Source organism: Pteronotus mesoamericanus, unplaced genomic scaffold (assembly GCF_021234165.1).
Source record: "Pteronotus mesoamericanus isolate MK-2021 breed Mesoamerican mustached bat unplaced genomic scaffold, CSHL_Meso_final contig_32, whole genome shotgun sequence".
In the NCBI taxonomy this organism is placed as follows: domain Eukaryota; kingdom Metazoa; phylum Chordata; class Mammalia; order Chiroptera; family Mormoopidae; genus Pteronotus; species Pteronotus mesoamericanus.
The window spans coordinates 4,577,646-4,590,236 of NW_026555134.1; positions in this window are offsets into that span (position 1 = coordinate 4,577,646).

The following is a 12,591-nucleotide window of genomic DNA, read 5'->3' on the forward strand; positions in this document are numbered from 1 at the left end:
TGACATTCAGGTTACTTAACCTGAGTCTCAGCTTCCATGCCTTTGAAATAGAAATAAAGATAACCCCTCTTCTTCCTGTCTCGTAGGGCGATTTGAGCATCAGATTAAGTAACCCACAGGAGAAAAGTTCTGTAAAGTAAACTCCTCTACAGACATAAAGTAGTTCCCCTTGTCTGCAGTTTCACTTTGGGCAGTTTTAGTTAATAGCAGTCAACCATGGTTTAAAAATATTAAATGGACAATTGCAGATGTAATTCATAAGCTTTAAATTGTTTGCCATTATGAGGAGCATGATGAACCTCTCCCAGTTCCTCTCTAGGACATGACTAGTCCCTTTGTCCAGTGTTCCCACGATGTATATGAAACTCTCTTACTAGTCACTTAGTAACCATCTCAGCTATCAGATATTTTGAGAGAGAGAGTCAGCATTTACATAACTTTCATTATAATATGCAGGGTCTGGCACAAATAATAGCCCCTTTTTATTACAAAATCTTTTATTACCAAATCATAAGCATGTAATTCTGTAACATAGCAATATCACACTTTAGCACACCATATGACATTTTAGGTGAAATATTCAAATTAAAACTATAAATTATTACACCCATATTATTATCCTACCCCCCACACTCAAGCAGGCCTTACTTCTACCAGATCCTGTATTGTTATAATTGTTCTATTTTTTACTAGTTATTGTCCTATTGTTGTTCCTCATCTCTTACTGTGCCTAATTTATAAATTAAACTTTATCCTAGGTATGTATGTATAAATAAAAAATAATATATATAGGGTTTGGTATGTGGTATAACTTTATCATAGGTATGTATGTAGGTATAGAAAAAAATCAAAATATATATAAGGTTCAGTACTATCTACAGTTTCCTGCACCCACTGATGGTCTTGGAACATATCTCCCATGGATGGGGGGGGCAATTTTATGTTATTTTATTAGCTATTATTTAAGTTCCTTTGCTACTAAATGAGAGCACCAACTTGTTAGAAAAGTATTCAAGAAGAACCAGTTATCAGCAATGCTATATCAGCCTGGAGGACATGAATGCTTTTTCAAAGGAATCATCCTGGGCCAGAGATATTTAATAACAACATCTTTAAAGGCACAGATGAATTTAGAAGATGCTCGTTAAATTACTAGCGGCACCAAGTTGTGTGGGAAGCTTAGCAACTTGGAGAAGATAATTACAATTTTTAAATGACCTTGAAAAATAAACAGAAATAATGAGAATAAAAAATAAATCAGAACAAGTAAAAAGAGGAAAAGAAACCATACAGAAATGATGATAAAGACATGGTCACAGGCAAATGCAGCATAAACAAAAGATAAAACTATAGACGGTCATATATGAGTCATCAACGCCATGTTAATGTTTAAAAATGTGTTGATAATAAACTGGAATAAATAAAATTCTGGCATGTGGGAGTTCCTAGACGGTCTTCCCACCATCCTCAGGATTTTATCATTTTGAAAAGACTTATCACACACCTACTGGATACAAGGCATAGAAACGTACAAATATGTGTCTGATTTGAGGCCTTAAAAATGAGAAATGGACTCCCTGGATGAGATTCCAAGAGAAGAAGCAAAATGATTCATAGTTTGCAAAATAATGTCTCTGGGTAGAAGCTAAAAGGATTAGGTTTATTTAGAACCGAGGAGGGAAAACAGAGATGTGGATGTTAGGTGGTGTGATAAGTATCTGAAATGACAGGAAAGAATGTATAGATTGATAGAATAAAAGAAAATGCACTGAATCTGCCACAGGAAAGGTTTGTTTCAGACAATACCAAGGAGTTGCCTGTTTAAGCGTTGTTAGAATAGCATCTTCCTGCCAAAGAAAGACTTCCTGTTACTATGGTCGTGAATAATTATGTATCAGTAAATGCCACATCATGTGGATAACAACAAAGTCTGTGTGTGTTGAAATTTCCTGTTGCACTTAATTTTTTCTAATTGAATTTATAAATTACTTGGTGCTTTCAAAATCTTTATCTTTTCTGATTTTTTTCCACACCACTCTATTCTGTTATCCAAGCTAGAAGCCCAGGAGTCACCCCTCATTTCTCCCTCCCACTTTACTTCAAACATTCCCTTAAGCATTAAGCATGAAGCTTGTTTTTTACTATCCCCTAAATTCCACTTAAGGTTTCATTTTCTCTCCCTCAGCACCAGGAGAATCTAAATTGAGTTACTCATTGTCCCTTACCTGAACAATTGCAACAGTTTCCTAATTAGTGGGTGTGCTTAGAATTGGGACCCTCTGAAGCATTTCTTCTATCCAAATGTCCTAGGAATATATCCAAAATATAAATCTGAACTACTGAACTCGCTTACTAAACCCTCTTGCCACCATATTCCAGATTTTGTCATTCTGGAAAGCACTTATGAAATACCTACTGGATGCACGGCACAGTTGTAAAGAACTACACCTGATCCGAAGCCTTAAACCCAGGTTGGACTCGTTGGATGGATCCCAAGAGGAGAGGCAAGATTCTTCAATAGCTCCCCATCTCTAACACAATTAAGTCTGAGCTCCTTAACATTCAGGCTTCTCCTTGACCTGGCTCCTTCTACCACTGTGTTTTTTCCTGAAATTTACCCTTCAGCAACACGCTTTTCTCTCCCCATTGCATTTGCTCCTGTGGACCTCTCAGTCAGGGAGGCTGTCTTCTATTTTTGCCAGGTAGCAGCTTACAGAGCTGCTCAGAGTCACTTTCCTCACTCCCTGAGTTAAGATATTGTGTTGGCCCTAACTGGTGTGGCTCAGTTGGTTAGGCACTGTCCTGCAACGGTGCACCAGTAAGAGGTCACCAGTTCGATCCCCAGTGAGGGTACATGACTAGGTTGTGGGTTCAGTCCCCAGTTGGGGCATGTGAGAGAGGCAACCCATCGATACTCCTCCTCCTCTCTTTCTCCCTCCCTTCCCTTCTCTCTAAAAATTAATTAATTAATTTTAAAAAGATCTTCAGACAGTTTTATTGACCATAAGTCTCAGTCTCTTAATTATCTGTTTAAGTGACCACCTCCCCAATATGAGTGAATGCTTTGAGGACAGGACCTAGGTAGGACTAATTCTTTGATCTTCTAGCTTCTCGCACAGCTTCTAGTACAAGTGCCCCAGGGTAAACTTTAAAAAAGTTATTTAAAAGGATGAATGAATGAAGGATACCATCATCTATTTACATCACAGCTCTTTTGTAAGACATTATTTTAATACCATCTCATTCTAGTAGAACCCAGTGCCTTTTTTTGTAAGATATTATAAAGCCTTGGTTTAATTGCACACATATGTCTACTAAATTACATTCAATGTCTTGTCTTTCAGCCAGTCTGAAAAGGGTTAGAATAAATGGCTGAGAACACAACAAGTATCATTCTTGAATGCAAAGACAAAGCGAGAACCAAAATGAGCATAGCAAGATGTTCTCTTCTCCTTAGTTGAAATACTACTTAGAACTTGAGAAATGTAAATTGTGCAAAACTGAAGTTGTAAAATTGGTGTATTTAATATGAATAAGCTTAGTAGAAGCCATCCTTTCTTATCTGCTATAAAGCGGTGAGATCTTATGCTTTAGTGCAGCCAGACTGCTGTGAAAATATTGTAGACTGGGTGGTTTATAAACAAAAGAAAATGATTTCCCACAGCTTCAGAGGCTGGTAAGTCCAAGATCACAGCACTGGCAGATTCAGTGTTTGGTGAATTCTGGCTGCCTTGTTCACAGATGGCCCATCTTCTCCTCTGGCTGTGCCCTCATGTAGTGGGATGGGGAGGGAGCTCTCTGGGCCTCTGTTATAAGGGCACTAATCCCATTCATGAGGGCTCCACCCTCATGACCTCATCACTTCTCAAGGCCCTCCCCTACAAATACCAACACATTAGGGACTACGTTTCAACATATGAATTTTGGGGTGACAGAGGCATTCAGTTTATAGCTTCTTGCTTCATCTGACCTCTACCTACCTCCCCACCATTACACTAGGGCACTCCATTTCCCCAGGGCTGCCATATGTGTTGTGCAAGGCCACACCCTGCATGTGGGCATTTAGTGTGCAGTCTCCACTCCACCCAACTATCCCTGTGCCCCAGTGAAGTCTACACCCACACCCACATTGCAGAAAGGGAGCACAAAGGCACTGGATGGGTGAGCTGACTTACTTCATGTCCTGCCCTGATGTTGCTTGGGCCTCAGTCCCACTACAAAGCCTTTGCATGCACCATATATCTGCCTGAAACTTTTCCTGTCCTCTTCAGCTCATTGTTGATATTTCCATTTGATGCCCCTTTCACCAGAAAAGTCTAAACTTTATGACATGGACAGTTCTCCCTATGGTCAATAGGCTCTCATCAAACTGCAAACCTCCTTATCATATTTCCACGTTTATAACTGTATATTCACTACACGAATGGTTCTCCTGCTATACCACAAGCTCCAAGAAGACTTGAATGGTAGTTTATATTGGCTACCATTGTTTTCTTTAATCCTCACTTGAGGATTTTTGTTTACTATTGATTTTAGAGAGAAAGGAAAGGGGGGGAGGGAGAGAGAGAAACATTAATATGAGAGGGAAACATTAATCAGTTGTCTCCCATATGCACCCCGATTGGGGATCCAACGGACAACCAAGTAAATGCCCTGACCAGGAATCGAACCCACAGATTTTTGGTGTATAGGATTTTGCTCCAACCACCTGAATCACCTGGCTAGGGCTATATTGGCTACAACTGTATTTTAGGACACATGGTACATACTAAATAAACATTTGTGAATCAATACATTAATTCATACAGAGCATATAGAGGTACATAATAAATTTTGTTGAATGAAGGAATGCTCTATTTCATTCCCAAATGATTTAGCTGACACTTAAAATAATATAATCAAGTATAATATTCTAATTCCTCTGAACATTTTGAACATGATTGGCTCTTACTGATTTTGTTTGTTTCATCTTTTCATAAATATAAAACTAAGTTCATCCTCAGGATTTGATAGAAGGTGAACAGATTGATACTTGATTTTAACATCCTGCAGATCAGAAACCTGAAGTTTGGTTAGTTTATTTAATCATCTGTCAAATTGGTAAAAGCGTAACACATGTTTTTAATATATTTTTTGGAATAAAAAATGTAATGTTTATTAAATAATGAGGATAATATGAACTTTCAGTAATGTAGGCAGGTTGATTATAACTGTAAACCACATGCTTATATACTTTAGACTTTTACAGCTTTTAATTTATCAATGGAAATAATTAGCACACTTTGTGGCAGCCAGTGATGGAATTTATTCATTTGGGAGGCCATGGGTTTCCTGTCATTAAAACTACATCATGTCCTTCCTTTTCTATTAAACTTCCACTGAGGGCACTAAGAAGTCACTAAAAGGAAATGAAGAGGATTTTTTTTTGGCAATGTTCTTGTACAATGATTTAATACTCTTAGAAGATAGCAAAAGCACAATGTATGTGAACAAGTGTGTTATATAGGACAAGGGGCCCAATTACCACTTTATTTCCTTTATCAGACGTTTTGTTTGTGAGTCAGTTAACTGTGATGTGCAAAATCATGTCAATAAATTTATTTTCTTTATTTAGGTTAATGCATTTTTTGGCGTTTGTTACTCATGTTTTACTACAGCAAAGGAACTGATTTCGATTCCAGAAGTACTGTATACAGATTTTTATGTCAAAGGATATTACTTTTGTCTCCAGGTGATCAATGGCCTCTCATTCCACATAGAATCATTGTAGTTAAAGCTCACACTTTGTTTTTTCTTGCTGAAGGTTTTTTGGTTTGTTTTTTTTTTAAATAAGATAAAATATAAACGCCACTCTTTCTTCCATTTAAGTAGTACGAACATTTGATCTTGACTCTGTTCCAAATGCTAGAACCTTAGCTCCTAAAGAGCTCTGTCCAGTTTGGGAAGGCTTAAATGAAATGATTGTTTTCCTAAAGTCTAAAATGGGTCTGATGGGGAGTCTAAATTAGCCTCTCACCCCCACAAGTGGGTGGTCCTTAGAAGCTGTAATCAAGAGACACTGTCAGTCAAGGTTTCGTTTCAGCTCTCTGACAAAGCCTGTGCAGGTGAAGGGACTTCACATAAGATCTGAAGGCTTTGTTTGGCTTGACTATAAGCAAACAGTTCAAGAAAATGTTAAAGACAAGTTCGCATGTCCTTATATATGACATATTGTAAGAAACCAAATGCCCTAAGATCTTAAAATCACAGAAATGGACAACACCCCACACCATGAAAACTCTCAGCTAAATTGAAGTAGAAACGCAGCACTTTAAATTTTCTTCCCAGTCCTTAGGCTGTCACATTGCGAATGTATTAAGACAAATATAATGGCTTTGCAATGAGTACATCCATTTACTTTAGAATAATTTCAGATATACAGAAAAGGTATAAAGTTAGTACAGGATCCCTTTCACTCAGTCCCTCCTAGTATCAACATCTTACATTACATGGTATGTTTGTCAAAACTAAGAAACTGACATAGAGTCCACCAATTTTAAGAAATAATTATTTTTTGTCATTGCAAAGAGGTTCTATTTTAGAAAAAAATATGGCTTCAGCTGCAGTGCAGAGGAGGATATTGCATTGAATTTCTGTAGATAAGCCATTAATTTCAACACTGTTTTCACTGAGCCACTTAAACCAGATACTGATATTGCTGCTGAGTTTGCAAATTAAGATGTAAGATCAGAGCTTGGTGAGATTGTCATATTGTCTCCTTTAATTTGGAAAAGTAGAACGAGGCTAAAGAGAGACTCATAAAACAGACTTTATGACTCTCTTCAAGGCAGATATAGAAGCCCGTGCTCCAATCCCTTCTCTCAGCTTCGGCAATTACATTTCCGCAGGAAGAAAGAGAAGGAATTAGAAACAGGATAATGTAGTCTTAAATCACCATTCTTAGCCTTTGCCTTTTTGCGGGAGCCCTGAATTTTTATAACACGGCCCTCATATTGTATAGTGTGACACAACGAAAAACACAACTTGTTTGACTCTTCCTCAATTAAAAAAAATCATTCTGTCTGACATCCTATAAAACCTGTGCATGAGTCTATACTCAGCTCTGTGTCTCCTCCAGTTGGGAAAAAAAAAACAAACCCAAAATATTGTAAACATGTACAGTAAAGCGAAAGATCTATTTCAGAATAATTTACAAAGAGCTAATTATTTAACATTTCTAGGTAACAATCTCCAAAGTGTGAGGCAGGGTGTCAACTCCTACTACTAAAGCTGTTTGTAATGTGACGCATTGTGGCATTAAAGTTAAAAGTCCTGAGTGATTTAATTTGCCTCAGAATTCTTTTTAAGTGTTCTGATCATTAAAACATTAGAATTAAAATATTCGTATTAGAATAAGATCATAATGCGATCAAATTTCTTGCCCAAATCGAAGCTGCACTAGCAACTAGTAGGTAACCCAAGCTGAGTGAGCAGCTTGACATCACTGGAAGTACATGTTGGGTGTAACGCATTACAGTGTTTTTCCCCCAGAAAGCAGATTAGCCACAAGCTTTTACCCTCAACACTTATCTTGGGCATCAGCAGCGCCAAAAGAGCTGGCCCTGTGTATCTAAAATACGTGGGAGGGGACTCAGTCTCTGCTCCCTTCTGGTTTATGATAAGACAAAGTCAGATGAGATCAGGAGTTAGGATTCATGACTCACAGCTACTTTAGCACATAGGCAGTTCCTCCAAGTATTTGCACTCTATAATGCTAACAAACGAATACAAAGCTGGTGCTAACACGTACAATTATGAGGCTGTTCTTCATAAAACATTTCATAGTAGTACAGCATGCAATACCCTGAGGTCAGCAAAATGTAACGAAAGTTGAAGACAATATTGCAAGCTATTTTGCCCGTCATTTCCAAGCCCCGTTTCTAAGGTCAGAAAGAGATTTTTGCCTTTCAAAATGAATGGAAATAATGACATAGTCTGTGATATAATTAAATACTACATCTCATGAATGTACAAATATGAATCACTCTCATAACTAACAAAGGCACCAAAAAATGATATTTTAAATGAAGACTTTAAAATACAAAGAAAATGCCATGATCTGTATTTTCTTCATGAGTTCAAATATTTAGAATATAATTAATACAGAGCACTAATCAAAGAAAGGTAGAAAATTGGGGTGTATAAAAATTAATGAACAAAAACCTCATTTAAAATAGAGTCAGGGGGCCGGAAGAGTGAAGTCTCTCACATGTGTCACTTAACTCACAATAGGATCCCAGCAGGAAAAGACAGGGCAGGAAGTGATACACCTTTACCACCTCCGAAGGAAGTAGAGAAGATTCCTCTTCACCTAGTAACATCCCAGCCAATAGGAGGCTGCCATAACTCAACCAATAAAAAGTCACTAAACTCCAAACTCTCAGTTTCCTCCAATGGACTCTTCATTTACAACATCTCCTCCCAAGTCCATAAGAGACCTTCCTCTTTGTTTCTCTGGATGTACTTGAATTGCTATTGTTTGTTATTCCCAAATAATTCCATTTTGCTGGAGAAATGTCTAGCTGTCTAAGTTCAACTAATTGTATCCTAACTCTAATGGTTCTAGACATGTGTTCTTAGATGCTTTCCTAAATGCTCTGTGCCTCAACAGAGAGTGAGTGAGAGAGAGAGAGAGAGAGAGAGAGAGAAAGAGATTAACAATTGCTACTTTGGATTGTTGAAATTAAGCCTAAATTTCCACCATCAATATATACTGAAGTCAGATGCTCTTAAACGAAAACCAGATACACAAACAAAAACAAATTCCTTTTTTATTTCCATAAAAGGAAACACATTAAGAGCTAAATTCAGTTGGATTTTTATGAAAGTGTAAGTTAGCAAGAACATAAAACCTTCCTAAGGGTTTAGGTGTAAATATTGATATAATATAATATATTTTTACAATAAGTAGCTAGTATTCTAAATCTTATAAAAATGTATTGGTGCATTAGAATATTATAGTAAAATGCTTATCTGAAATATGTGATGCTAACATTTTTTCTCTCTCTGAATACTGAAACATAGAACTCAATGTTCTGAAAATTTGTAAAATATTTAAAAGATGGACTCTAGAGTCTTTTTCACATAAACCGCTGTGGTCCTTGTTCCTAAAGCATGCAGTGTATCTGTTCTTAAAGAAAAAGAAAAATAATCCTCATCAATTATGGTTAAGGATTCCCAAACTGAAACACATGTGGGTGAACGCCATTCAAGTCCCAGCCCACACCGGTCTGGTGGTGGGGGAGGGAAGAAAAAGGAGGAGATAAATAGCCTACATGATTGATTTCAACTAAGACTAAAATCTTGGAGGACAATTATTGGATTTACTCACTGTTTGTTTTTGTGACATTTCGGAAATTGGCAAAAAAAAAATGTTTACAAAATCGAAGAGGCGTGTGGCGGCTGATAAATTGATTTGCTAGATAAGTGATGTTTTTTTCCCCAAAACTTCTTTTCTTAATTTACCTTAGCATTGGAAATCATCCTTAGTAAAATGATCAACTATGACATTAAGAATAATTTTAAAAATTGTTCAGTGCATGTTTCTCAAACGTTTCAAAGCTTTAGTATCATTTAAGGGATTCTTTACATTATCTAAGCCACCCTATATTTACCTTTTATTATCTAACGTCTTTCTTTTTTAAAAAGGAAATTCTTTTCATTTTGTCCAAAGAGAGGTATTACATCTAATTAATACATCAACGTCTCTTTCTCCTTAACTGACAAATGCTAAATGCTTTATCAGTCTGGCACCAAAAATGATGTTGTCTCAGGGTTTTCCCAGACTGCCTTGTCTGAAAAGCTACATGAAAAGCTTTAATGATCATATATTAGGTGGGAACTTTAACCTTCTTTGTACCAGGTCAATTGAGTAGGTAATTGGAAAAGTCAGTTCCACTTGTAACCCATTCAAAAGGAAACTTAGGTTTACACAGAATGTAGTTTTCAGTCACAGAAATGGTGCAGGGTTATATAGAAAAACAAGACCAAACAATAATCCTGGACATTTATTTCACTACATTAAAGTTAAAAGACTGAATGAAACAAGGACAAAAGACTTAGATAAGAAAAAAACATCTTTTTACAAATTCTCTAATTTCTTCTTCTGAACATAGGGGAAATTATATTTAACTGAAAATTAAATATAATTTAAAACAAAACAGAAACAGATCATAGAAACAGAGAACAAACTGATGGTTGCCAGAAGAGGGAGGGTGGATGGGTGATTTAAAAATTTGAGAGGGAATAAGTAGAAACTTTCAGTTATAAAATAAATTAAGTTACGGAGATGTAGCATAATGCATAGGGAATATAGTCAATAACATTGTAATAACTTTGCACGGTGACAGATGGTTATTAGGCTTATGGTGATCACATCATAAGATACAGAAATATCAAGTCGCTATGCTGTACACCTGAAACTAATATAATATTGTATTATAGCTGTAATATATTGTTAATACTTTAATAAAAAAATTTTAAAATAACAATAGCTATTAAGAGTTGATTGTGTACCTGGCACCAGGTTCGGCTTTTCACAAAAATTTTCTCATTTAACTCTCACAAAAATCAATAAGGAAACATTGTTATGACCACGCCACAGCTAATACATGTACCGTAGATCTGCTGGAGCCAGTCCAGACACTACTGCCAGCTGCCTTGCTTATGTCGGCTGCTTATTAATTTTATAGCCTTGGGCAGACTAAGTCACCTGTCAGTATGTCAATTTTCCCATCTTAAAAACAAAAATGATATTAGCACCTACCTGGTGAAGGTGATAAACACATACAATGGCTGGCATAGAGATATTTTACAGAAGCATTTTTTTATTCAAGTGCAGCTGACATACAATCTTACATAAGTTTCAGGTGTACAACATGGTGATTTGACATCTGTATACCTTATGAATTGATCACCACAAGTCTAGTCAATTTTTTGTGGTGTTATTTTACAGATACTTAAACAGAGACGAAAAGATGTTTTAAAACTTACCCTAATCACAGAATTAGGTGGCAGAAGAGAGGTCTGGGGTTCTCTGTGTTCTGGAGCCTGCAAATCAGAAGCAAGGGCAGAAAAAAGGAAGAGGAATGCACCACTTTAACCGCTCTGAGTGGGAGGTAGGGACAGTTTAGAGTGCAGGAGGGTAACAGCAAGACACGGACTTGGCCAGGAATGTGCCAACGACAGCACAGCCCGGTTGGCGTACACGAACTAGGCCATGTTGCAGCAGACTCGGGGGCGTGGCAGCCACCTGCAGGCCTGGCCGTGTTTTCCTACAATGGGTAGAGATCAAAATCAAGGAAAAAGACAGGAGACAGAAACATAGTTCTGGAAAGAAATTTATTACTGTATACTTGCTGAAGTATACAAATTGATGGCCATATGGAATTGTACAGAAGTATGTAATTTGATTAGAATCATAAGAGCTATTACATCAGAATGTTTTCATCAATACTGATAACATTAGAGCAGTATTTATATTGGTAAAATTAAGCAGTCATAATTTTTTTCCAACTACAGTCTACGTCAATGAGTACAGGAGATGAAGATTAAACTCATTTATTGTTTGTTTTTGGTTTTTAGTTCTTAATTTAAATATATTCACTTGAAGCTTTACTTGAAAAGCTAATTTTAAATTAGAAAAGGAGGTTATTTCTGAAGTCAGGATAAAGTTGTGTCTGGTGACTCACCAAGAATACCACTCAACATATCTTTCTTTTTGCTTCTTTTTTTATTGTTCCCTTGACAGTGTTAGAGATTATATTTGCCTTGAAGCTGACTATTTTCTTGCTGATATAGATAAACTTTAACATTACATATAGCATATTTCCTGATAAGGGAGGCAATGAAATAAATTAAATCTATGTACTTTCCAATTTATAATAAACTGTGGCCAAATCTTCTTTAAAATTATATATTTTGAGTAAGATTTTATATATGTTTTAATGTAGAATCCTTTAGTTTGTATGAAACAAAAGAAACAAATGCACATTTAAGAACAACTTCACAAAATAAATTTCTGAGTATTTTATGATTTAGAGACAGCGTATAGCAGATCAGACCACACGGCTTATATTGTGCTGAAGTCAAAATGCCTCCATGTTTCAGTAGAGAAGGATTGACAGGGAAGTGAGAATAAGGCCCTAAATTATAAACATAAATAATTTTTGTGAGCTTTTTTGTAAAAGCATAGAGTCTTTTTGCCAGTATATGCATACTCATAGGCTAAGCCAAAGCTGGTGAAGCCCCCAAAACTGAAGTTTTCCAAGTCAATGCCTAATAAACAAAAGAAATAAAACTAGAGAGGAAATATTTAACCAATACTAGAATAAAAGCAAACAAACTTTTCTAACATCAAAAATCACCTTCCCGGTAGCTATTTGTATAACACATAATATGTGAAGTGAAAATGAATTTTACCTACTCTAATGAAAGGAAGAAGAAAAAAGGTTGAATATACTACCGCTTGATTTGAAAACATACAAGGTTCAGAGGGTTCAAAGATGACATACTTTTCACTTTTTACCCAAATTCCCTTCCATTTGCTTCAGA